Genomic DNA, 27,112 nt, shown 5'->3' with positions numbered 1-27,112 from the left:
AAGATACCAAATCTGACAACATAGCGTCTTCATGCAGAAATAATCTTGGTAATTGGGGCATCTGGGTGACAGAAAGTACCCTAACGGAACAAAAATGATAATAGATGGGCCTGAGCCTTACGTTGCCAAAGCAAGTGGTGTGTAATAGCGTTCTGGATACATGTACACATATGTGTATGGTCGGGCAGAAGGCACTAATCATTGAGGCTGAGGATGAACTGTGTTTAATATGTGCAATACACTGGGCACTTTGAAATTGTGCAGCCGATTAAAAATAATAATTGGGTTAGCAATTTAATTGAATCACCTGTAAAGAAAGTCAACACAGCCTCCCTGAAGAGTGTTGGGACACGAAAGCGCTAGGAGGAGGAGAACATCAGTAAAAATGCAGCAGAATGGATCCAACCCTGTGAACATTTTTTGCAACATTTGGGATCTAACCCAGTGAATTGGACACTTTGGGATTTAACCCAGTTATTCTTTTTTCAGGTAGTATATTGGCCAGCACTTGGAGTGCGCGCCTCACCCCTTTTCTTTTTATATATATATTATATTGCAGAAGACGCAGCACTATAGGTCAGATGTGTAACTAGTCCCGTAGGAAACCTGAACATTTTATTGCTAATAGCTTTTGACTTGCAGGACGGAATTTGCTGTTATTTTGGTAACAAAATGTTTGTTAGGCCCTCTCCTCTTCCCCTATCCCAGAGACTGGACATTTTGGGAAAGGTTTGTTAAAAAATGAAAATGTTACTAAGAAAGCAAAAAACACTGTTTTCGGCCTACTCCCATTCAATTTCCCACAGAGAAAAAGTCAAAATGTCTGTGCAGTGCAGGGCAAAAAACGCTGGACAGAATTGGACCAAATAGGAAGAACGATATCCAGGAGAGGTCTGGGGTTATACCGTTCAATAGTTTTGAAAATAGTTAACGGGGAAGAGGGTGCACCCTTCTCCCAAAATTATAGCTGCGTTTTTCCCACTGTGCTTTGCAGCCGAAAGGCTGAGAGGATTTTCAAAAATGAAAAAGCAGCAATTTTACTGCATATTTCTATTGCTAATAACTTTGGCATTGCTGGATGGACTTGGATGACATTTTTCAAAGGAAATATTTATCAAGAGTCCCCGAACTGCAACTGTTGGGAACAATACATTATGAAATTAAAAAGATGTTAAGAAAACAAAACCGAACAGTTTTCAGCCCATTAATTTTCCCATAGAAAAAAAGTTACATTTTTGAACAGCACAAAGCGTTGACTTAATATCCTTGACTGTCTTGGGGTAAATCCATCGAGTAGTTTTTAAAATATTCGACAGAGACATGAGGGTGACCCCTGTATCAGCTTTGTAGATTTGCAGCAGAGAGGCTGAGAGACTTTTCTGGAATTAACAGCTGCCATTTCTTTTTTGCTCGATTCAAAATATTCCTGCGATATTACCGGTTGAAGCGGCAAATTAAAGAACTCAAAGCGCTATTTGGAGGAGGAAAAAGGATGCCATCAAACTTTGGAACGAACTCCCCACAACGTTACAGAGTTTAATAACAGTCTCGACTTCAGAAAGAGACTCAAAACTCTTTTTTTTATGCAGTCAGTCCTAGGGGAACACGGATTGTTTTGAACAACAGCGCTTAGATGGCCTGGATGTAGACGGTATATAAATACCCCTAGCAATAGCATTCATATCAGGATAGAGGTCAGGAGTGGCAGAGAAGGTTGGGGCGCAGTTGGAGCCCTTCCTGGACCTGGCTCCTGTGGACCGACTCTCTCCCTCAGCCGCTGTGTTATCGAGGACCCAGGATACTGGCACTGTTCCTGAGAGAAGATGAGAGGCAGTGAGATGGGCGTGGTGGCGTCGTGATTCCCCTCAACCCGGTCGTGCCACAAAGGAGTGAGCAAGAGTTTGCCCATGCAGGCTCACCTGTTTGATTTAAGGGTGAGCTCTCCATCCTGCTCTCTTCTAGCAGGGGCGCTGTAGATGGACCTAGTTGTGTCACTGGTCCTTAGCGTAGAGGTCCATACCGGCTGCGACCATTCCATCTTGAAGGTAGGTTTTTATAACTATGATCATTGTTCGTATTGGTTGTGAAAATCTTCTCCAATGGTTATTGTCTGTAACCTGTGATTGTCCTTTCTCTCTCTCTCTTAGGTAGGAAGATGACCCAGGAGTGTGTGGTGATAAAGATCTATTCCGGTGGACCTACTGGTGGTAAGTAGCCTCTCCCAGAAGCTTGCTGCTTAGCGTGTTAAAGTCTATGCATTTGCTAACCTTGTGTTTTCCCTTCCCTTTGCAGGTGCAGCGGGACAGTGTTTGCTGGTGAGCGGTTTCCAAACTCCTGCCGGCTGCCGGAAATGAAGATCTGCGAGGGTGCTGTGTCGGAAGAAGGTCCCGTTTTGATGGGAGTTTGGGACACGTAAGGATGCTAGGCGGTACCCGCGGAGGATCTGAGGAGACAGGTAAGATGTGTGCGGCTGCTGCAGCATCGGAAGTGAGTAGCAATACTCCCAGTGATGGCGTGGATGACTCAGGTAAGATGCGCGCGTAGACTTCAGAGGTAAAAGCAGGTAGCTGAACTTCCAGAGATGGTGTGGCTGACCTCAAGGTAAGATGCGCGCGGGAGCTGCAGATGGGGAAGTGATAGCAACGCATCCAGCGATGGCGTGGCTGATTCCAGGTAAGATTATGGAGGGTCCTGGAGCCTGAAGATGCTTGTGCTAAATCAGGTAGAGGTCTACTGAATGGCGGTAAGCGTCACGCTGCTCTAGCAGACTAACGCGAAGCACCAGCATGTGGGTGGGGCCGGCTTATATAGCCAGGCCCCAGCCACTCCTCTTAGGCCCCGCCTTGAAGCCCCACCTTGCCACTCCTGTTGTCTTCTGCACATGCCATCCATGCATTGCTAGGGCCCTACCCAGTCCAGATGCATGTGCCTTCAACATTCTGTGTGCAGAGCACACTTTATAAAGAGCTTGGTGCCATAGGCGCCAGGATTGGGTCCATTGGGACCCTGCAGGATGTAAAGTAACTGGCACATGACCATTGGCCATGACAGCACTCCCCCTCAAGGCCCCTCTCAAGCCGGTCTTTCTCTCTGGTCCCGGTTTGGTGGGGTTATTCCGGTGAAATTGTTTGATGAGTTGTGGAGCATGAACAAATTCGGCTGGTTCCCAAGTACGATCCTGGGGCTTGTAGCCCTCCCAATGAATGAGATAATAAAGTTTTGAGCGTACTTTCTTGGAGTCCAGGATGTTCTTTACCTCATACTCAAGTTCTCCTGTGATGATCTCCGGTTCTGGTGGTGTTGAAATTCGAGTGTCTGGTTTCACTGGTTTTAGAAGAGAGATATGAAAAACTGGGTGGATTTGCATGTTGGCTGGCAAATCCAATTTCATGGCTGCAGGGTTTATGATGGCTTTAATCGGGTATGGTCCCAGGTATCATGGCCGAAAGGCATGGGGTACTTTTAATGGGATGTTTTTGGATGCCAACCACACTTTATCTCCAACGTGATATTGTGGAGCCTCTCTCCTATGTCGGTCTGCAAATTTCTTTTGTTGCTCCTTAGCGCTTTTCAAGTTTTCGGTGGCTTCTTTAAGAGACTGAGCGAGTATCTTATGCAATGATGTAACAGCTAGCATCTCCAACTCGTCAAGGGGATCAAAGGAGGATGTTCTTGGGTGTCGCCCATTCATTGTGTAAAATGGGGTCTCTCCAGTGCTGGTATGAATAGAGTTGTTGTATGTAAATTCACATAACCAGAAGATGTATTTCCAGGACTCTATTGTTTGTTGCAACATACATCTCAGGTATTGTTCCAGAGTCTGGTTCGTTATTTCCGTTTGACCATCGGTTTGGGGATGGTGACTCGTGGAAAGACGCAGGTCAATTTGGGTTAGTTTACAACATCTTTTCCAGAAGGACGAAACAAACTGAGTTCCCCGGTCAGAAACCAGTACAGATGGGAAACCATGTAGTCGGATGATCTGTTCCAGGAATACTGTGGCCAGAGTAGCAGCGGTGGGGAGTCAATTCAGCAGAATAAAATGTGCCATTTTGGAGCATAGATCTACCACGACCAGTATTGTATTAAATCCATCACAGGGTGGCAGGTTGGTGATGAAGTCCATTGACAATGTATGCCATGGTGCTGGTGGTACTCCTAATGGTCTCAATAGCCCCGCAGGGTTTAATTTTTGGGCTTTGTTTTGTGCGCAGACACCGCAAGTGGTAACAAACTGGGCCACATCCTTCCTCCAAGAGGGCCACTAATAGTTTTTATGGATTTTGGCTCTATTCTTAGTGATCCCAGGGTGTCCTTCCACCAATGACTCGTGATAGTTTGCTATTATTTTAGTGCATATTTCCTTGTCTGGAACATATAGCCTTCCCTGAAAGTATGGCAGATTATTTCTGATGGAGTATTGATCCCTCTTACTCAACCATTTCTTTTGGGCTGTCTGGTCCATCTGAGTTTGGAGATCAATCTTTAAGTCTTCCCAGCAAGTAGTTAAGGCTATCTGATGTTGAATCCATTCTTCGGGAATAATGGCTATGGGGTCGGATGGGTTGAAGGCGTCTTAGTCCTCTCTGATTCTTGATAGAGCGTCTGCCTTTCTGTTATGCACTCCTGGTCGATAGGTTATTACAAAGTCGTACTCAGCAAAGAATAAAGCCCAACAGAGTCGACGTGGGGATTGAGCTTTGGCTGTTTTTAAATATTGTAGATTACGGTGATCAGTAATAACAGTAACAGTGTGTTTTGCCCCTAACAGGTAGTGTCTCCAAGTCTTGAAAGCTCCTTTGATCGCAAGGGGTTCTTTGTCAGTAATTGCATAGTTCTTTTCAGGTGCAGAAAACTTTCGGGACCAAAAGGCTATGGGATGGAGTTGCCCCGTCTCAGGGTCCCTTTGCGATAACACGGCTCCAATGGCAATACTGTAGGCATCCGTTTCAACCACGTAGGGTACATCCGGCCGAGGATGTCGAAGTAAAGGTGCTTAGGTGAAGGCTTGTTTTAATTCCTGAAAGGCGCTCTCAGCCTCGACGGACCAAAAGAATGTTTTATTCTTCTTTAGAAGGGATGTGATTGGATGGACGGTCAATTGTGGTATAAATCGTCTATAAAAATGTGCAAACCCTAGCACACTTTGTACCCCTTTGGTAGATGTCAGGGATGGTCATTTGAGGATAGCTTCAACCTTGCGTGTGTCCATTGGAACTTGTGTGGAGTAAGCATGAATCCCAAAAATTGACCTCCGTGATGTAGAAGGAGCATTTCTCCAGTTTGGCTAACAATCGGTGCTGACGGAGCTTCTCCAACACTGCTCTTACATGGCCAACATGATCTTCCTTGGACTGCGAATAAATCAGGATATTGTCGATGTAAACGAAAACACAAACATCCAATAGTTTGTGAAGTACATCGATTGTAAAGAACTGGAATGCCGCTGGTGCATTGCATAACCCGAAGGGCATCACCTGATACTCGAAAAGTCTGTATTTGGTCCGAAATGCTGTTTTCCACTCGTCACCACTTTTAACACATACGAGGTGATAGGCCCCCCGGAGGTATAGCTTCGTGTAGATTTGAGCGCTCTTTACCTGATCGAGTAATTCTGGGATGAGTGGCAGAGGTTATATATTCTTAACCGTAATTTGATTCAATGCTCTGTAATCGATGCACGAGCTGAGGTCACCTTCCTTCTTGGGTACGAAGAAGAGCGCTGAGGACGCCAGGGACTTAGATGGACAAATGAATCAGTTTGATAGGTACTTATCTAGCTAGGTTTGTAGGTTTTGATTTTCTTGCTCAGACAAAGAATATATTCGACTGCACGGGATTTGAGCCCAGGGTATCAGGTCGATCTGGCAGTCATAGGGTCTATGCAGGGGCAAAGTATTTGCTTGTTCTTTTTGGACTACGTCCTGATAGTCCAAATATTCCGGGGGTAAGGTGCTTGTAAGAGCCAGAAGTTCTTTTGCCTTAATTTTGGGTTTCTGCAAGTTCTTAGGATAACAGGTTTTGGCACATTCCTGCGGAAAGGTCAGCACTTGTGTTTTCCAGTCTATTCTGGGATTATGGGTCTCCAGCCACGGCATTCCTAGGATCATCTGGAACTGTGGTGCTCTAATAAGATCAAATAGATATCTTCTCGATGACCGTCCTGACATATTAGCATAACTTTTTCGGTGTGCTGCGTTACGTGTACAGAGCATAATTGAGAGACATCCACTGCAGTTACATTTTCCGCCTGTGATTTATGCCGAAGAGGGAGGCCAATTCATGCGGCTAGATCCTGATCAATGTAGTTACCTACTGCTCCACTGTCGATATACGCCTCCAAGGCGTGTACCCTCAATGGTTGCTGATGGTGGACTATAAGTACCGGAATGACTAGATGTGAGGTCTGAACTACATTCTTCATTTCGCTCGACAAGGGGACCCCTACCCTTGTCGGGTGCTGGAGTTTTCCAGGTCCTGGTCTTGCTCGTTATCGTTATTGTCCATTGCCCCTACAGTTTTCCTGGGTGGTTTTGTTGGGCAATCTAGCAGAAAGTGTCCAGCCTTGCCACAATATAAACAAAGTTGTTGTTGCCTCCTTTTTCCCCCCTCTCTGCCTTAGATATAGGGGCCCCTAACCCCCCGATTTGCATGGGTTCAGTTGCTTCATGAGCCTTGCCTTGGTTGTCCCGGGGTCGCATGTAGACTGATCTCCCTTCAGTTCTTGTGCGATCTAATTTTCGGTCTTGTAATCTATGATCCAGTTGCAGCGTCAGGTTAATGTACTCTGCACAACATGCAGGAGGATTGACCACGTGGGCTAGCACGTCCTGTAGTTCCCCACGTAGACCTCGGTAGAATAATGTGGTCCTTTTTTCTTCAGGCCAGTTGGTATGTGCAATGAGGCGATTAAAGGTGACTATATATGTCAGTAGATCATGATTACCCTGCCTTAGGGACAATAGTTCGTTATCTAGAGCCTGTCCTTGGGAGTGTCTTGCAAACAACTTTTCCAATTCCCGTTGAAACTCCCCAAAATTTTGAAGTACTGGGTCATCCTGATTGACCAATGGTATTGACCAGTCTGCTGCACTGCCTCCTAAATACGAAAGTATGAAAAAGCCACTCTGGAACTGTCGTTCGGGAATGCTCCTGGATGGCACAAAATGTGCAGGCGACAATGATTCATAAATATTGCATATTTGTTGGGGTCGCCAGTGAACAGTTCAGGTGGAGCCAACGGTACAGCCCCTCAGAGAACATCTTGCACTGGTGGTGATGGTGGCAAAGGGGTTGGTGCGATTCCAGGTAACGGGACTTGCCCCGCATGAGTTTGAAGCACCTGCCTTGCCAGTTTGTCGGTTCGTTCTCGTGCTACATTGAGATCCCTTCTTAACGAATTTGTCTCTTGTCTGGAGGCATGCACTTCAGCTCATAGTTCCCCTAGCAATTGGGCAAACTGGTCAGTCTCTGAGGTATTCATAACCCCCAGGCAGAGATTTGGAGAGGCTTCGCATTCTGTTACGCTCACCTGGTCTCTGCGGGGACATTGGAGCGCAGTTGGAGCCCTCCCTGGATACTGGCACTGTTCCTGAGAGAAGATGAGAGGCAGTGAGAAGGGCGTGGTGGCATCGTGATTCCCCTCAACCCTGTCGTGACAGAAAGTAGTGAGCAAGAGTTTGCCCATGCAGGCTCACCTGTTTTGATGTAAGGGTGAGCTCTCCGTCCTGCTCTCTCCTAGCAGGGGCACTGTAGATGGACCTAGTTGGGTCACTGGTCCTTAGCGTGGAGTTCCAGACCGGCTGCGACCATTCCGTCTTGAAGGTAGGTTTTTATAACTATGATTATTGTTTGTATTGGTTGTGAAAATCTTCCCCAATGATTATTGTCCGTAACCTGTGATTGTCCTTGCTCTCTCTCTCATGGGTATGAAGATGACCCAGGAGAGTGTGGTGATAAAGATCTATTCTGGAGGACCTACTTGTGGTAAGTAGCCTCTCCCAGAAGCTCGCTGCTTAGCGTGTTAAAGTCTATGCAATTGCTAACCTTGTGTTTCCCCTTCCCTTTGCAGGTGCAGCGGGACAGTGTTTGGTGGTGAGCAGTTTCCGAACTCCTGCCGGGTGCCGGAGATGAAGATCCGCGAGGGTGCTGCGACGGAATAATGTCCCGTGTTGATGAGAGTTCGGGACAGGTAAGGATGCTAGGCGGTACCCGCGGAGGATCGGAGGAGCAGGTAAGATGCGTGCGGCTGCTGCAGGGTCGGAAGTGAGTAGCAATACTCCCAGCGATGGCGTGGATGACTCAGGTAAGATGCGCGCGTAGACTTCAGAGGTAAAAGCAGGTAGCTGAACTTCCAGCGATGGTGTGGCTGACCTCAAGGTAAGATTCGCACGGGAGCTGCAGAAGGGGAAGCGATAGCAACGCTTCCAGCGAGGGCTTGACTGATTCCAGGTAAGATGCTGGAGGGTTCTGGAGACTGAAGATGCTTGTGCTGAATCAGGTAAAGGTCTTCTGAACAGCGGTAAGCATCACGCTGTTCTAGCAGACTAACTTGAAGCGCCAGCATACAGGTGGGTCCGGTTTATATAGCCTGGCCCCAGCCACTCCCCTTAGGCCCTGCCTTGAGGCCCGACCTTGCCAATCCTCCTGTCTTCTGCACGTGCCATCCATGCACTGCTAGAGCCCCACCCAGTCCAGATGCACGTGCCTTCAACATTCCGTGTGCAGAGCACACTTTATAATGAGCTTGCTGCAGTAGGCGCCAAGACTGGGTCCATTGGGACCCTGCAGGATGTAAAGTAACTGGCACGTGACCAGTGGCCATGACAACACCATGTGAAGTTGAGGATGTTATGATGGGTTGGGGAGCAAGTTACGGGTTGAAAAGATCTGGTTTATCTGAAGAAGACTGCCGGAATCTCACAAGATTACTGATGCAACAGTACATCAGAGATGTCATCAATGATGTAATGTGTGATGTAAACAGTGTCCATGGATATCAAACAAACCTATTGGTGCAATATGAACAGTGGCCATAGCCAGAGGCCGTGACCAATGTTCACGGACGAATGCCATGGCTAAGAGAGCCCCAAAGAAACCTATTGATGTAGCATGTATAGTGACCACAACCGAAGACCATAGCTATGGGACCCAAAGAAACTTATTGGTGCAACATGTGCAGTGGACACGGTCAAATTCCATTGCCACTGGTCAGGATGGAAGACCATGGCTAGTGAGACCCAAAGAAAACAATTGGTGTAACATGTACAGTGGCCAAGGCCAATGGTCAAGTCTGAAGGCCATGGATAGAGGGCCCCAAAGAAAGCTATTGGTACAGTATGCACTGTGGCCAAGGCAAAAAGCCATGGCTAGTGTGCCCCAAAGAAACCTATTGGAATAACATATAAAGTGGCCAAGACCTTAGGCCATGATATGATTAGTCATTTATAACTCGCCTGTACACAAGTGTTTCTAGGCGTGACAAGACAAGGGAGGGAAGACAGAGGGAGGACAAGACAAATGATCTTACTAGACCTTGTGTCATTCAGATCATGCAAGTGCAAGAATGAGAAGTGCAAGGGGAAAGGGAGGGGGGAAGTGCAAGTGAGGGAGGAGAGGAAAACAGGGCAGCAATGCTCTGAGTAAGTGCAGCCAGGGCAGCGCAGCTCTGGGTAGTGCAAGGAGAACAAGGGACTGTAGGGTTACAGTTACATCCCCTAAGTGCGTGGTAGGCCCGGAGGCAGTACAAGGGTGACTGACCAAGAAAGAGCCTGGAACCCAGTGAGACTCTAAGGGTAGCCAAGCGGTCAGTAAAGCAGACAGGTAGGTCAGCAGGGGAGGGAGAGAGAGAAATCAGAGAAGAGGAAGGTTTTGAGCTGCTTCTGCAACTTCAGGTGGTCCGGCTCAAGTTTGAGATGGGCAGGGAGGCCATTCCAGATGATGGCACCTGCAGAGGAGAGAGATCTTCGCCCACTCTATGCCTGGAGAACCGTCTAACCCTTAGAGAGTTGGAGGTAGCTGAGGGAAGGGCTTGAGAAGGAAGGTATTTTGGAAGAGAGAGTCGGATATAGTGTGGGCCCGGCCCCAGAAATCCTTGTGGACAATGCAAAGGGTATTGAACTTGATCCCTGCAGCTACAGGAGCCAGTGGAGAGATTTCAGGGCTGGAGAGCTACGGTCCCTGGGCTTGTGGGCAAGGATTCGTCTCGGAGTCCTGTTCTGCATTAGTTGCAGAGGGCCAAGAGTACAGGAAGGCAGATTGCAAAAGAGGCTGTTGCATTAGTGCAGCCTAGAGAGAATCAGGGCTCTGGAGACAGTGAGCTTCTGAGGGATAGTGAGAAAGGGAAGAGTCCCTTTGAGGCGGTACAGCTGGTAGTGTGTCTTCTTGGCAACATCCGAGATGTGAGTAGAGAAAGAGAGAGTGGAGTCGAAGATGACACTAAGGTTTTTTGACTCGCAAGAAGGCGAAGGAAGAGGGCCCAAGGCAGGCGGCCAGAGTGAGAGAGGGAAAGCAGGCGCAGAGTTCCCAATGTGAAGGATCTCTGTCTTACTGGCACTAAGGCAGAGATCGTTGGAGGCGCACCAATCCTGAATCGCGGATAGACGTGCTGACTTGTCATGACTGAAGGCCATGGCTAGTGGGCCCTAAACAAACCTATTGGTGCAATATGTACAGTGGCCAAGGCTGAAGGCTATGGCAATTTGGCCCCAAAGAATCCTATTGGTGCAAGATGCACAGCGGCCACTGACCATGGCAGAAGGCCATGGCTAGTGGGCCCTAAAGAAACTATGGTATAACAAAACCCTGGAAATTCAGTGAAAACCATTAGTTAAGAGAGAGTTAAGTGATCAGATTTAATGTGAAAAACACATAGCAACAAACCCTTTGAAATTCACAGAAAAAAAACTTTGTTTGAAAACAGTTAATATGAACAATAGATTGCAACAAAACCTTTCAAATTCAGTGAAAAACCCTTAGTTAAAGAGACGTTAAGGAGAAAATTTAACACAACAAAACCCTTGAAATTCGACAGACAATTCAGGCAAATCCACCTTAACTACCACCCCCTGTTCCACAGCGTATGACCACAATGATGGCATGAGAGATTACATCACTGGTGAAATCACTAATTACATCATATATGACATCACTGATTTCATCACTGATGACATCAGATGCGAGATCACTCATTATATATGTTAAAATATTTTTGGGTCACTCACTTACATATGTTATATCAGTATACTTAATAAAAATAAGAACATGACATAAAACAATAGAAGGGTACACACCTATGATATGCGTACTTGTTGAGCATTCATTTGTAGCATTTATTAAAGAATGACATTTAAAATATAAACATGTTCTATTTTAGAAATATTTTTAATGTTGTTTAATAGCAAGCAATTAAAATAGTCTAGTCCATAGAATCTACCTGATTGTTGCAAATGTACTTTAGATATTTGTAAGATAATATAATATGTAAATACATTAGCAAAAACAATGATAACAGGAACAGATAAAAATAGAAACATGTTGAATACTGTGTGCTAAATGTACAGATGTACATTTTCTATTGTGCTTATTATAAAAATAGTATATAGACATATTGTTTTCTAAATGAAAAGTGTGAAAAAGAAAAATCACATTTTATCAACCACCTGTGCGGCTCATGATCTTTTTGAAGTTGCAAAGGGGCTTTCAAGTGTTTCTCTGACAATTGACCCTTTGCAGGCACAAGCACAATGTGACACTATTAGTTTGTTTTTCGATGAAAAGATTAAAAAAATCCTGCAAGCAGTAGCGGATTGTGGTCTGAGGTGTCTAGAGACAATCTAGCTTGACTCTGTTCAAATGAGTAATATGGCCAGGATGTCTTCCGTTGAGCCTGTTACATATGATATTATTATCTCTAACAAAGATTAAATCCTGCTCACCAGCATACTCGATTCTGCTCTGGTTTATCCAGTCTCTGCCTATGGTTGTTGTTCCCCTCTTTACAGCAGCAGTTCATGTGTCTTTTAGTCTTTTATGATGGGTTCTATTCCTGTTACCCTCAAGCATGCACTTGTTTCTCCTCTATTGAAGAAACCACAGCTTGATGCGGGCCTTGCGGTCAACTATCAGCCCATCTCACTACTGGCCTGTATCATTAAGCTCATGGAAGCCACTGTTACTCCCCAAGGGGGGGGTAAGCAATGGCTTGATTCCCAGGCTCTTCTGCATCCAGTTCAATCTGGCTACTCTACTGCTAGGGGTACTGAGGAGGTGTTGATTTCTGTCCTGAATGACATTGCTCTTCTCCAGCACCGTGGAGAGGTCGGAGTATTAATTCTCACTGACACTCCGTGGCATTTGATACAATCGACCAAACCATCCTGCTTCAGTGCCTGCAACAGGCAGGAATCTCAGGCCTCACCTGGCTTGGTTCACTTCTTTTTTATCCGAATAATTGCTCTCACTTGTGGTGTCCCCCAAGGGGCCTCACTGTCCCCTCTCCTTTTAATCTTTATCTCTGTCTACTCGCAGATCTTATCCTGGAACATGGGATACGGTTCTACACATATGCGGATGACACTCAGTTACTTTTTTGCTTAGACTCCCAAACTCTGGACTCCCTCTGCAAGCTCTGTAACTGTTTAGAAGCAGTAGAGGAGTGGATGGCTAAACATTGGTTAAAACATAATGGAGAAAAAACAGAGATCATGTTCACAGGCCCTGTCACAGCGCAGACTGCCTGGACCAAGGAATGCTTGTGTGAATCACTCAGATCTTGCCCTCTCCCTAGCAAATCAGTAAAAAGCTTGGGTATCAAAATCTTAACGTCTGGCTCCTGAGAGCTTAAAGTCTCAGCGGTTTATAATTCAGGTTTTTTAAAGTTAAATATGTAGTAAAAAACACTACCTTTTTTTCTGCCAGATTCTCGAGCCAAAGTTGTATCAGCTTCCATACTAGGATCAATAGTCTATTGCAATGGCATCTATCTTGGTCAACCAAACTTACTAATCCAGATGTTGCAGCTATTGCAAAACCCGGCAGCTAGGCTGGCCTTGGGAGCTAGACACTTGGCTCACTGCAAGGACCTTCTTCAGCAGCTGCACTGGCTACCAATTAGCAGTCATGTCAAATTTAAGATTTTCTGGACTGTTCACCGGCATTACCGATGTGCCTGTTAAGAATATCTCCAGGACAAATAGACTCCTTTTGCCCCCACAAGGAATCTTAGTTCCACGCTCCCGTCTTGCCAGGGCAGGAGGTTGAGCTTGTTCTTATCTGGCACCAGCTTTGAGGCAGTTACAGGAGATAAGTGATCTTCAAAGCTTCCGGAAAGCTTTGAAAACACACTTTATTAAATGGAATGTGTCTATGTTACTGTTGAGTTCTAGTTAATTTCACCATTGTTCACCCATTGTTCTCCCAGCGGCTAGATGCCTCCGGCCCTTAGTCAGTGCTCTACAAATTCAGTTACATTACATTACATATATTACTTTCAATTATTTATTTTCTAAATTATGACTTGTTATTCCACTCTAACAGATGACATGCCAAAGGAACTGAATCTTTACATACTATACTATTTTCTTGTTGTATTCATTTTTGTACGTACTTCAAATTGTGGGCCATACACTAAATTTAAAGAAATTAGAGCAGAATAAAATGGACATATAAATGATGTATATATATTTTATGTTAAAGAAAATAGTCCTAAAAGTGGAAAATGTGATTGATATAATCAGTGCTTTTATCAGTCAAGTCAAATATGATGCTATGTCTGATGTCATCAGTGATGTAATCAGTGATGTCATATAGGATTTATTTAGTGATGACACTAGTGATTTCATCATTCTGGTCATACGCTGCACAACAGGGGTCGAGGGATTAAGGTAGCTTTGCACGAATTTAATGACGAATTTCAAGGCTTTTGTTGGATTTAATGTTCAACTTAAAGTCTCTTTAATTAAGGTTTTTCATTGAATATATAGATAAATGAATTGAAAAATCTTTAGTTAAGGCACAGTTAAGGTGATCAGATTTAACGCAACAAAACCCTTGAATTTCAGCAGATGTCAGAAGTGATGATCATCTTAACTCAGTGTCCCCCTGATGATGACCCCAAGAATCTAATCATGTGTTATATTTTTAGTGCTTATGCCTAAGCACTTTACATAGAACACATATACATACAATATCACCCAATGGGAGTTGGTACCCATTTATTGACCTTGGAAGGATGAAAAGCTGATTTGGCATAGCCGGTATTCAAAACTGCGACCTACAGATCACACACAGATCAAAGCAGCAATCGCTCATCCCATTGAGCTATCTTGCCAGCCTCCAATTTTGTTGGTCATTGTGAATCTCATCTGTTATGTATGTGCTCATGGGCTTTGAGACAGAGGGGATGCCAGTTAAGATCAACATCACTTACCACATCTGTGGCCGCTGCACATGTTGCATCAATAGGTTTCTTTGGGGCCCACTCACAAGGGCCACTGGCACAAAGACCAATTTCCCCCTGCCTAGTAGATGTGATCACAACAGAAGTCCCCATTTATTGTTTTTCCTCAGGTCCCATTTCCTTGATTATCCCCCGATAATCGCAGAGGTAATTTCGTAGTAATCTTATGTTTATTGAATTTATATAGCGCTTTAAGCCAAAGCGCTTTACAATATAACAACTGGTACAACAGTAAGAGAAGCATATTTACACACATGAGTCAAGTCATTAGCACAAAATGTAGAACAAGTTACAAGGAGGAGGGGGTGTGTGGGGGAAGGTGAAGGGGGTTCCAGAGTTTGTATTGTGGTCTGGGAGTGGGAGGAAGGGGGGATGGGGAGGGTTAGGGAAGGGGGAGTGATCTGTTGACCTTAAAGGTCATAAGTGGTATCAGTGGTGAATTTGAGATCCTGAGGGAGGGGAAGGGGGGGTTTGGTTAGAAGGGGAGAGGGGTAGGGAAGGGGAGTCGGGGGGGAGAGAAGAAGAAGGGCTTTTAGGGAGGAGCGGAAGGATGAGTAGGTGGGGGTGGAGCGGATGGAGAGTGGGAGGGAGTTCCAGTGTAGGGGGGCCAAGAGTTGGAAGGAGCGGAAGCGCAAGGAGGCACATGGGGCTGGGGGTACAGTGAGGAGGTAGTGGTCTGCTGAGCGGAGAGAGAGCGGGAGGGTGAATAAAAAGAGAGGAGGGAAGAAAGGTAGGGGGGATTACCCCATGTGCTTCCATCGTTTTCCCTAGGTGACCCCACCAACCTCAATTTATTTCAGCCTCCTTGGCCCCTGCCCATTACTCCCTTTCTCTCTTTGCTTTGTGCGACGCATTTTCATTTCCAAGGGTGTCTTGTGTTATTACTGTGTTAATCTTGTGAGATATGCGAAAACACCCACACTGTAACTGACTCCCCAGACCACCCCCAGCTCCCCAATTTCACATGATGTGCTCTTTCCTGCTTCCCACCTCTAACCTAATGCAATGTCATCCTTTCTCCTCCTCCAAAGAGCTTCTTTTGCACATATCATTTTCACATTCTCACGGTAATCGCTCCCATCGAGCAATAAAAAGGGGGCACTCCCTTCCCCATCAAATATTTTAAAATTACTTGACGGAATAACCCCAAACCTGTCCCGGAAATTAAGGCAATGCTTCGTGCCCAAGTTGTTTCTTATTTGGTCCAATTCCGTACAGCGGTTTTTGCACTTCGGCTTGACAACTTTTTGAATTTTTCTTGATCCGAAAATTAATGGGAGTAGGCCGAAAATAGCATTTCTTTGCTTTCTTAATAACTTTTAAAATGTTTACAAATGTATCCCAAAATGTCAAGTCTGGGGGGGATGGGTATGAAACAATGTTGTTTGGTAAATGTTAGCCAAATCAGGACAGCAAGTCAAAAGTTATTGGCAATAGAATCCTGGGATTTCCTATGGCTCATGGCACTCATCTTAAATATAGGACCGCAACCGCTGTATATATATAAAAATTACACGGCCTGCGGTAGCAGCTGTGTAGGTATGGTTAAGTTGCTCAACTCATAGGAAGAACACTTTTTGGCGGCTTATAACTTCGCTCCCCCTTGACGAATCCTCACCAAACATTGCAAAAAGAGTATATGGCCCGCTCTGAATTTTTTTGGCAAGTTTGGTGAGGTTTAGTCAAGGGGGGCAAAGTTATAAGGGGCGACCCACAATTTTTTTTCTTCCATAGACTGAATGAAAAAAACTTTGCTCACGCCTACAGCCTAAACCGCTGGATGGATTTTCACCAAATTTGTGGCAGGAGTGGCGGCTTGGTCCCGAAAGCGTACTTTTGTAAATTTGGTGAAAATATGTCCAGTAGTATTTTTAAAAACAGGTAAAATGTAGGTTAAAAAAAACTGATATCTGGCTTCGCTCCGCTGACCCATTTCCCTGTTCAGTCCGTGGACAGTGATCTGATTGGCCCATCGGGCGACACGAAGTCCATGGACATCGGGCACGCCTGCAGATTGGATGGGGACACGCATGAAATGCGTTGGTTTTCCTGAAACGCCCGCCATGTTGGATTTGCAGACTTTTACCAATGTCTGCGGACACTGCGGTAGAAAAAAGTAAATAAACGCAACATTGCACTTGTCAAACTCAATAAACAATCTCTGGGGAGTTGGGGGTAATGAGGATGGGATGGGATATGGCCATAAGAAGCCAAAAAAACAGGTGTTTTTCGCCCTAAAAGTCCGCAAACGGTCCGTGTATTCGCAAACAGTCCTGTGAAGTTCAGGGACACTTCAGATGTTCAGCAGCAGTTCTTGGATGGCTTATAACATTGGCGCCACTCAATGAAACGGGAATTCTAGACCTGGTACTGAAAGGCTTTACAAAGTTTGGTGGGATTCTGTTAAGTGGGGCGAAATTAGAGGGGGTTCCCAAAATAATGTAAAGGCTTATAAATGTGGTGCCATTTGATGAAACAGCACAAAAGATTGCAAGGCGATTTTACATCTAGATATAGACGGTTTTGCAAAGTTTGGTGGGATTTTCTCAAGAGATGGCTAACTTAGAGGGGGTCTTAACATTTTTAGATGGCTCTTATCTTTGTTGATGTTTGAGGAATGAGGACAAAGGTTTTCAGAAAGATTATAGACCCATCCTTGAATGTTTGTGTAAAGTTTGAATGAATTTTGTCAATTTGGGGGCTAAGTTATATGACTATTGTATGTACATACATTTTCACATTTAAAAAAAAAAAAACATGGGCGGATTTCAAACAAACTCGTGTAAGGAGCATTGGCAAGGACCTGAAAGCATGTTTTTGCAAACGTGCCTGTGTTTTATTTTTTGACAAGTGTCATAATGTAGGTACAAAAAATGGTGATATCCCTTTGGTTACTGAGGTATAGCCTGTAGCCATGGGCAGTGGCCAGATTGTCTGGGTCATTGTATAAGGTCATGACTCGGGCAATCTGTCTACTGGCCTTGACCGCGAGGGAAGAAAAATGGTGTTAAAGTGGCCATGTCCACCTGGCACCGGCTATGTGATAAAGTTATTCGCAGGTGGGATAGGTTTGAAAGAGAAAAAATGTGCTTGTAGTAATTTGGTCATAGGGTTCTGACTTCGCCTTCTGCAGGCTGCCACGCAAAGGGAAGAGGGGCTCTGTACTGAGCCCCGCCTTCAATTTCCATGGTGGACATCTTGGAAGAGGATTTTCCTTCCTAAAGCGGAACGCTGCATGTGTACCGCTGTTGGGAGAAAAATCAATTTTTTAGCACACTGGGTTCTCGCTTTGGGAACCAGGGGTCCTAATGGCCTTTATCCACCATTGCAGGGGCTGCAATGGAGGATAATGGTCCGGTACCCTCATTATTTATTTACTTATTTATAACATGCCAAAGCCTGCAGGCATCAGGGCGCAACAGACACACTTTGCTTGGGCCGATAACTTGGGCTGCTGGGCCGTTATCCCCTGTTCCAGTCAGTGGAACGGGGGATGAACACCACATTATTCTCATTAGCATAACACAAAATGCTAATGGAAATGTTGGAAAAACGTATTGAGACTTTGTATGGTCACGTGGCACTGTCCGGAAGGTCAACAGTGACGTCAGACTTTCGCGGACGTCGACGGAAGCAAAAACAGTGGAAAAAGTATAGAAGTGTTAAAAATGATGCTAGAAGGTGGGAAATGGCAGAGTTTTAAGGTGAAATGTAAATTGGTCACAAACGTTGCTTTATTGGGGTAAGTATGATATTAGTAAGTTGTAGGGAAATAGCATGCACTGGTAAAAACACATTAAATTCTCTGAAACATTGTTTAAGAGACGTTATGGTCACGTTGCACCAATAAAAACCTATACAATTCAATGAAAACACTTTGTTAAAGGGACTTTATGGTTAAGGTGCACTAATAAAAACCTATGAAATTCAATGAAAAAATATTGTTAAAGGGAGGTTATGGTTAAGTTGCACTAATAAAAACCTACGAAATTCAATGGAAAATTGTTGTTACAGGGACGTTATGGTTACAGGTAAAACAGAAAAACCTCAGGAATTCGCCAGGTATGGTAAGCTAAGAAACCATAACTCGCACCACCACCATGCACTGCTAAGACTAACACCCAGGACATAAAAAATGATATCACAAATGTCATTGATGACATCACACATGACATCACATATCTGGCTCATTTATTTTTGTTCATTGAAATATCTAGGCCAGGTGGTTTTGTTCACTGACATTCAGAATATTAAAATTCAAAAGGTGCTGTATATCTAGACGTTAACCTTGTCATATGTTCTTAAAGTACATTCCTTAGGGTTTGGTCTCAGCTCATGGTGCACATACATGGGGCAATAGCAGGCCTCAAACACACAATTCATGTGTATACATGAAGATAAACTTTAATGCTATTAACCTTTTCTAATGATGCTGTTTCTTTCTTCCTTACTTTAGTTTCCCTGTATGTGCCTCTAATTTGTATGCATTGTGGGTCTTCGTATGTATTGTTTGTACTAGCACAAGTGTTTGGTAAGTCTTGAATTGTTAGCTAGTTATTACATGTTTAACATTACACAATCACCCCTGACATCTTTTTACCAACATTATAAACACAACCCCTTGTAGGGACTTTTCATAAAAATTAATTTCACATGTGATGCCATCAGTGATGTTATGGTTGAATAGCTTACAAAACCCAAGTTGGGAACCTCAGCATTCACTGGCGTCTTGAGGTAAGCACATACAATGGAACAGAAACAATTAGAAATATTTCTAATTGTTTACTGGAAATGAAGTATATTTCCTTTTTTGGAATACCCTTGAATAATTGAATGTTTTATGAAATTACTTAGATTGAGTGAATGTATGGATGTTTGACATTTAGGATGTTTTTTACAAATGTTTTTTATAAACGTTAAGTGATTAAAATGTTTAATGAATTTTTTACATATTCTAGTCAAAATAAAATGAGACAAATGATTTGATTTCACTAGCTTCTTGCCTTCCTTCTGCTGAATAGTGTTCTTCTCCTGGCATCACCTTCTGTTTCATGGTTGCTTAGCTTACCATAACTGTCAAATTTCTGTGGTTTTTCGGTTTTACCTGTGACCATAATGTCCCTGTAACAACGTTTCTCCATTGAATTTCATAGGTTTTTATTAGTGCAACTAAACCATAACAAACGTCCCCTTAACTAAGTTTTTTCATTGAATATACAGTTGCTGCCCTATATTTAAGGTGAGTCGGACTCCATAAGAACATCGAAAAAATGAATTGCTAATAACTTTTGACTCATGCAATGGATTTGTCCAGAATTTTCAAGTCAATTGGGAATGCTAGCACCCACCCCCGCCCCCTCCAGACTGCACATTTTGGATTTTTTATTTAAAAAAAGTTATGAAGAAAACAATAAAAAGAAAAAAACAAAGTTGCATCCTCATTCCCATTCATTTTCCAATAGAGAAAAAAGGTCAATTTTTGCCAGACCACACAGCCCAAACCGCTAAACGGATTTGGACCAGCTCTGAAACAAATTGGGCACGAAGCGCTGACTTGGGGCCTTTTGTGGATTGGGGTCATTCTGTCCAGTCGTGTTTTAAATATTTGATGGAGAATGGGGTGCTCCCTTCTCCAAATAGATAGCTATGTCTTTGATACATTTCCAAAACCAGGTGTTTTTTAGAAGTGAAACAGACACCTTTGTTTTTGCTCGATGTGAGAGATAGCCACGGCTATAGTCGAAGGTATCGGAAAATGAAACGCAGCGAAAAAGCCTTTTGTAGGTCAATAAACATGCAAATGCCATCAGTCTAGAGGTGGGGGTGGGAGGCAAGAGGACACCAAGTGACATTTGGGAGTTGGAGGAGGTCTAACGACTGTGTTTGCAACACAAAGCTTTTCTGTAGCCTCCGCTATGGACAGAATAGCTGCAAACAGCCGGCATTTAAAAGCAAACTGCGTCACGGAAAGGAGGGAATGGAAGAGGGCAGGGACGGTGAGTAACCCATCATGGGTGTGTGGGAAGCAGAGGTAGAGGAGGGGGTCAATTGGTGAAGGCCTCATGGGGAGGAAAGCATTTTTTTCTGGACGTATTTCTGATATGTGTGGCATTAATACGACTACAGATAGCTAAGGGTATCTGGAGTTCTGTACCAGCGGCTATAGAAAAATATGTTTTTTTTTAAAAAAAAAAGATATTTTTACAGCTATGTGATGTTAGGGGTGAATAAATCAATGGCCATGGCCAGTGACACGATAGACATCCTGGTCACCCATCCGAGACGGCACCTGTTTAATAATAAAATAATAATAATAATAAGCTTCAAAGTGAGGAATGGGCCAGACCATGTAGGCCATGTTGCCAGATAAATGATCCAAGTTACAAGGCCACTTAGAGCAGCATGCCCTGAGGGGCCCTTACTTGCTTTGAAGCTAAGCAGGGTTGGTCCTGGTTACTGTATAGATGTGAGACAGGTCAGGTGTTTTTTTTAGTTTTAAGTACCTCATGACACACTAAAAAAACACATGGCAACAGCATTATTTTTTTTAAAACCATGCTACTGTCAGTCCTTGAAAGTATTGCTCTCAAAGACCATTTTCTTGCATTTTGCTGAATTGCATTCTGGTATTTGTAGTCTCCCAGTCAAGATGGGGGGGGGATAATGCCACACTTGTACACTTTTTGCCTAACATAGTTCTATGAGAATTTATATATTTGAGTGAAACTACGGTATGTGTACTTTTCAAGTTATCTTTATAAAGCAGAGTATTGTAGAAAGCCAGACATGGGGGTGAGGAGGGGAAATGATGTGAGGGCAAGTAAGTCATGAGTATTTTCCCACGATGTGGCAAGAGTGTTTGCAAACCTGGTCAATGGTGCAGTTATTTGCCCCTGATTGTGGCTGCTCTTCAGAGCACAAGTAAAGGACACATGTGGGTGCACAGCATAACTTTTTATCAAAAGGCACACTCAACCCCTTGGGGTGTTTTGAGGTTGGCAAGCTTGCTCAAGTATTTGGCTACCATGTGTTTACTCAGGTTGTCATTTTCCCAGTGCAGACCCTTACGTACAAGACCACAAACCCTTGTTTCATATTGGGATTTTATTTTCCACAGAATATTTCATGACAGACTGCTGGGTTTAAAATGTGTTCACCTTTTATAATTTGGCAGCATATTATTTGGAACATATCCCCTCTGAGGTTATTTTTCTGATGTTCATTATTTTGTTTTAAAGTCCGATGCTATTTTGACTTGCACACTTTCTTCTAATGGGAAGGTAAATTGAACTAGATTTGTATATTTCACTTTAAGAAATACGTTCACTTACTCTATGTATATTAATGGGTGACTGCTTTTAATTTTTCGCTATGCGCCAAAAGTACCTGGACATATGTTATTCTTCCAGCCAGTGACTTTTTTCCCTTTTCTGTTCTTCTTAAATGCAGTTGGTTGGGGTTGTGCGATGTATCAAAACAGTCGCCAAGAGACTGGCCATAAAGCAAGGGGCTAGTAGCATGCTGCTTAACCAAAGTGTGTGATCCATGGCAAATAATTGAATCTCACTGCACATTGCAGAAAAGCATTGTGAGCTCAAAACGCCTGCAAACCTTTATACATAATTCTTTAAAAACTATATTTTTACAGCTATTTCAGGGGTGAAAAACCACTGGCCCTAAGCATCCTGGTCTCCCATCCCTGCAGTAACCGGGACCAACCCTACTTAGCTTCAAAGCAAGGAAGAGGCCAGCTAGCCCCTCCAGGCAATGTTGCCTAATAAATGAGCCCAAGTTATAAGACCACTTAGATCAACATGGCCTGAGCGGGCCATCGCTTTTCTCGCTTTCAAGCTAAGCAGGGGTTGTCCCAGTTACTCCATGGTTTGGGAGACAGCCCACATACATGGATGCTGTGTGCTTTCTTAGTTTTAAATATCTCATAACACACTAAGAAAACACACAGCATTTGCATTATTTTGTTTCTTAAACTGTGCTACTGTCAGTCCTTGAAAGTATTGCAATCGGAGACCATTTGATTGCCTTTTGCTGAATTGTATTCTGCTATTTGAAGCCTCCCATTCAAGATGGGGGAATAATGCCACTGTTGTACACATTTTGCCTAACATAGTTCTATATGGGTTTGCAAATTTGTGTGACACTATGGTATGTGTAATTTTCAAGTTATCTTTATAATGCAGAGTATGGTTGAAAGCCAAGCACAGGGGTTAGGAGGAGAAATGAGGAGAGGGCAAGTAAGGCATGAGTATTTGCCCACAATGTGAAAAGAGTTTGCAATCCTGGAGACTGGTGCAGTTGTTTGCCCCTGATTGTGGCTGCTTTTCAGAGCACACGTAAAGAACACATGTGGGTGCACAGCTTACATTTTTTTCAAAGGGCAGACTCAACCCCTTGGGGTGTTTTGAGGTTGGCAAGCTTGCTCAAGTATTTGGCTACCATGAGTTTACTCAGGTTGTCATGTTCCCAGTGCAGACAATTACGTACAAGACCGCAAACACTTTCATTTTGGGATTTTCGTTTTCAAGGAAATATTTCAGCACAGATTGCTGGATTTAAAATGTGAGCACATTTTATACTGTGCCAGCATATTTATTGGAACATTTCCCCTCTAAGGTTATTTTTCTGGCGTTCATTACTTTTTTTAAAAGTCCAATGCTATTTTGTCTTGCGCACATTCTTCTAAGGGGAATGTCAATTGAACTACATTTCTATATTTCACTTTATGATACATGTTCACTTACTGTTTGTACATTCATGGGTGCCTGCTTTTGATTTTCGCTATGGGGCCATATGTTATTCTTGCAGCCGGTCATTTGTTTACCTTTTCCGTTCTGCTTTAATGCGGTTGGTTGCGGTTATGAGATGTATCACAACAGTCACCACGAGACCAGCCAGAAACAAGGGGCTTGTAGCACGCTGCTTAGCCAAAGTCTGTAATCCATGGCAAATCATTTTATCTCAGTGCGCATTGTCTAAAAACATTGTTAGTTCTTAAAGCCTGCAATCTTTTATACATAACAATACCACTGTCAAAACAGGTCAAAATCAGTTTGTGATTGATGAAGGTCTTTGAGCGATGGGTTGCAAGTGTTTTAAAATATAGAGTGGTCGTGCCACCGGCCATGGCCAAAGGCCACGGCTAGTGGTCTGGTTTTGTTTTAAAATGGACAGTGGGCATGGCTGAAGTCTGTGCTGACTGGCCTTGTGCGGAACAAATCTATGGAATAGCAAAATCCTTGAAATTCAAGCAAAAAACATTCCAGGAACATTAAGGTGAGAACTTAATGCAACAAAACCCTTGAAATTCAGCTAAAGCCACTTTAACTTTGCACCCCCTGTTGCACGTATCCTATGACCACAATGATGACATCAATGCTGACGTCATCTTTAACTTCAGTGATGACATCACTGATAGCATCACTGGTGACATTGCTAATCACATCATATATGGCATCAATGATTATTTAACTAATGGCATCAGACATGCGATCACTCTAGGTATTTGCCCATATTTAGACCACCCTTACGTTTGTACATAGCATTTTAGAATAGTTCATAACAGTGAGTACATTGTTTAAAACAGTAAAGAGCAACACATGCATCATATCACTACGTGAATCTTTCCTATATAGTACTTTGGTAAAATATATCTGAATTATAAATAGTACACTGCTTAGAATGTTGATTTATTATACGCTTATACACAAGGGTTTCAAAGCGCAAAAATGTTCCTGTTTGTGCCACATATATCTAAGACATGTTCACTATAATATAATGTCTATATACATATACAACAAAAATTGTATAACTAAATAGACACATGTTGAACCATAATTATTTACTATGTTTTACAATAAACATGTTAATACTCAATTGTTTTATTGTAAAATAATGTGCACACATATTTAAGATTTCCATACGTGTATTGTACAAAAAAGTGATTATTACTCTAAATTTGTATATCTATAGAAAAGAAATTAGGTTTTAAAATTCAACATTCGCTTTAAAACATGCACATGGATGCATATTGGTTTATGTGTGTCTTTTGTAAGTGATTAGCATGCCAAAATTGAAATAAAACACATACTGTACAAAGTAACAGTAATCTTTAAATATTATCCAATACATTGACTTTTGTGTATGTCATTAGTGAAGTTCCTAGTGATGTCATCTGTGATGTCATCATTGTGGTCATAGGCTGTGCAACAGGAGGCGTGAAGTTAAAGTGGCTTTAGCTGAATTTCAGGGGTTTTGTTGTGTTAAATTCTCACCTTAACGTCCCTGCAACTAAGTTTTTTCCTTGAACATATAAATACATATATGTATAATTATCTACAAATGTCTGTGCATTTGCACAATCATCTTTGCCCTGAGACTATGGCTTCTTCTGTCAGCCCTTCCCCTTCTAAAATTCGGAGAGAATCCCACATGCATCATGCTTCTCCAGAAATTAGATGCACAACAGCTCCCAGGATCTTGGACCTCAATTGAGGGACCGATTTTGCAACCTTTTCAGCCTGATGTCCCATCCCAGAGCTGGTCCAAATGAGTATATGTGGTTCATAGCTACAAAAGCATTAATGTTATGGTGCGATTTTATTTAGTGACTTTAACCTCTCGGCAAATGAAATGAGTACCACGCTCCGTGGGAATTGTGCATCGAGTGATACAAGCATGTAACCCTTTTATCACATACATATTTGTCCAACATAAAAACCTGTGGTCATTCTTATGTTCCCCAAATGTTCTTTGAGTTTATGGAAAGCATCTAAGAACCTTCATTGGTACATTTCCCCCTTTTTTCATAGGGCTGTTTTAAAATAGTACAATTGCAGTGTGCTGTTCATATTGAAATTAAAGCCTTCTATCATAGCATCATTATATAGTCATTCTGTTTTGATAATGTGCTTTGCTCAGTAAGACAAGTGTAACATTCGTATTATGACTACAATATATACTGGAAATGATAATTAGAAATGTACATTTTACAATTTTTAAAAGAGACAGAATATCTTGTAACAACAATTAAAAATGTTAACAGCTTCTTTTGCCGAGAATGCACATTAATTATTTTTCTGGAAAAACAGCCTTCCTACATGAAAAGGGTTATACTCATATTAAAACTAATAATCTGTTTCTTTTTTCCTGTGGTACCGAGCCAATGTTTATTTTTGCATGCCGGCCACTGATTTGTTGGTAGTGCTGATCACTCTATGCATTTGATACAGTGTGCTGTAAGAACTGACGAAGAGTTAGCAATAAACACAGTTGTAGATCCTGCAGCTATGTCACATGGGCCCTTAAATGTGTGTCATAACATTAGCATCCCCTGCTGAGCCTGCCCAGTACCCTTCACCTCCCCCTATAGTTCATGTACCCTCAATGTGAGGGCAACATTCCAGCTGGACACACACATTGACAGAGTATATCTCCAAATACCAGGCTGGGCGCCACATCAAGGTTAAGCCTCTGTCAATGCTGCTCTCTGATTACTTGTAACCGTAACAATCACAGCACCGCCCTTTCAGTCCCACACTCACTGAGGACCCCCAGTGAGGACCCCCAAAGTTTTGGTTAGAAAAACACATTACACTGTGCGTCCCTGGAATTTAGGTGTGCACAGATCTCACTGTCTAACCCCTTAATTTAGGACATATACATACAACCAAAAGCTATAGTAAGGGCTCTTTATTAGGACTTCAGAGTGGTGTATGTGTAATCTCCTCGGCACTTATAGGGTTAACATCAGTGATTTGGGGTGATTTTATTCATGGTAAGGGCTATACAAATGTCAACATAAAATCACAACATGTAATATTTTCGAAGCTCAAAATGTCCATTAAACTCATCTAACAACAGGGCCCCTTTATTAATTAATGTATGCTACCAAAAAAGAAAATGTGGAACACATGTTGAATTACTAATAAAGAAAACAGAAAAACAAGTGTCTGAAGGGTTTGGATTATGTTTTTCTCACATTCCAAATGTTCTACTGAATTATGTTAACAGAGTAGGATATGAGCTGATGGGCTGAACTGTCCCCTAAATGGGATGGATATTGAAGAACCATGATTTAAAAATGTGGCGACCCACAATTATTTGCAGGTCTCTTGAGAGGAAGGATGAACCAGCAGAAACCCATCTCCCAAGGTCTCTTCAACAGGTGCCCTTTCTTTAACCCTCTTCTCTAGGAATTAGTGGTGCCACCCTTCCACTACCCTGATAGACAAAGTATTTTTCCTATGCCTAGCATGAGTGGACCCACTCACGTTTGGCACCAATTTTCTTTTACCTATGTCAAGTTGAGGTGGGGCCTGTAGGAAGGGCTATGTGCTAAATCGTATGTGCTGCACATGCTATGTGATGTGTCGTGTGATACATGGATTACTCCCATTTTAGAGCTAACTTGGCAGCAAGGGGTCAAGAAGCAACCATGGAAGGAAACAGGGGGCAGCATATCGCCCAGTCATAGGTTAGGTGGGTGGAGAGTGGGTGAGCCTAGTTTTCTACTACCAGCACCATTGTCATTTCAGACAAAGAAAAAAGCATTTTCTATTTCAAGCACATGCAAATCCACGTATTCTAAAATTTGAAAAAAGTATGTTCCCTCTCTGTAGCATGAGCAGGACCGCGCGT

Source organism: Ambystoma mexicanum, chromosome 8, assembly GCF_040938575.1.
Source record: "Ambystoma mexicanum isolate Mex_15411 chromosome 8, UKY_AmexF1_1, whole genome shotgun sequence".
NCBI lineage: Eukaryota > Metazoa > Chordata > Amphibia > Caudata > Ambystomatidae > Ambystoma > Ambystoma mexicanum.
The sequence above is the reverse complement of the archived record's forward strand: the minus strand, read 5'-3'. Positions refer to the sequence as shown.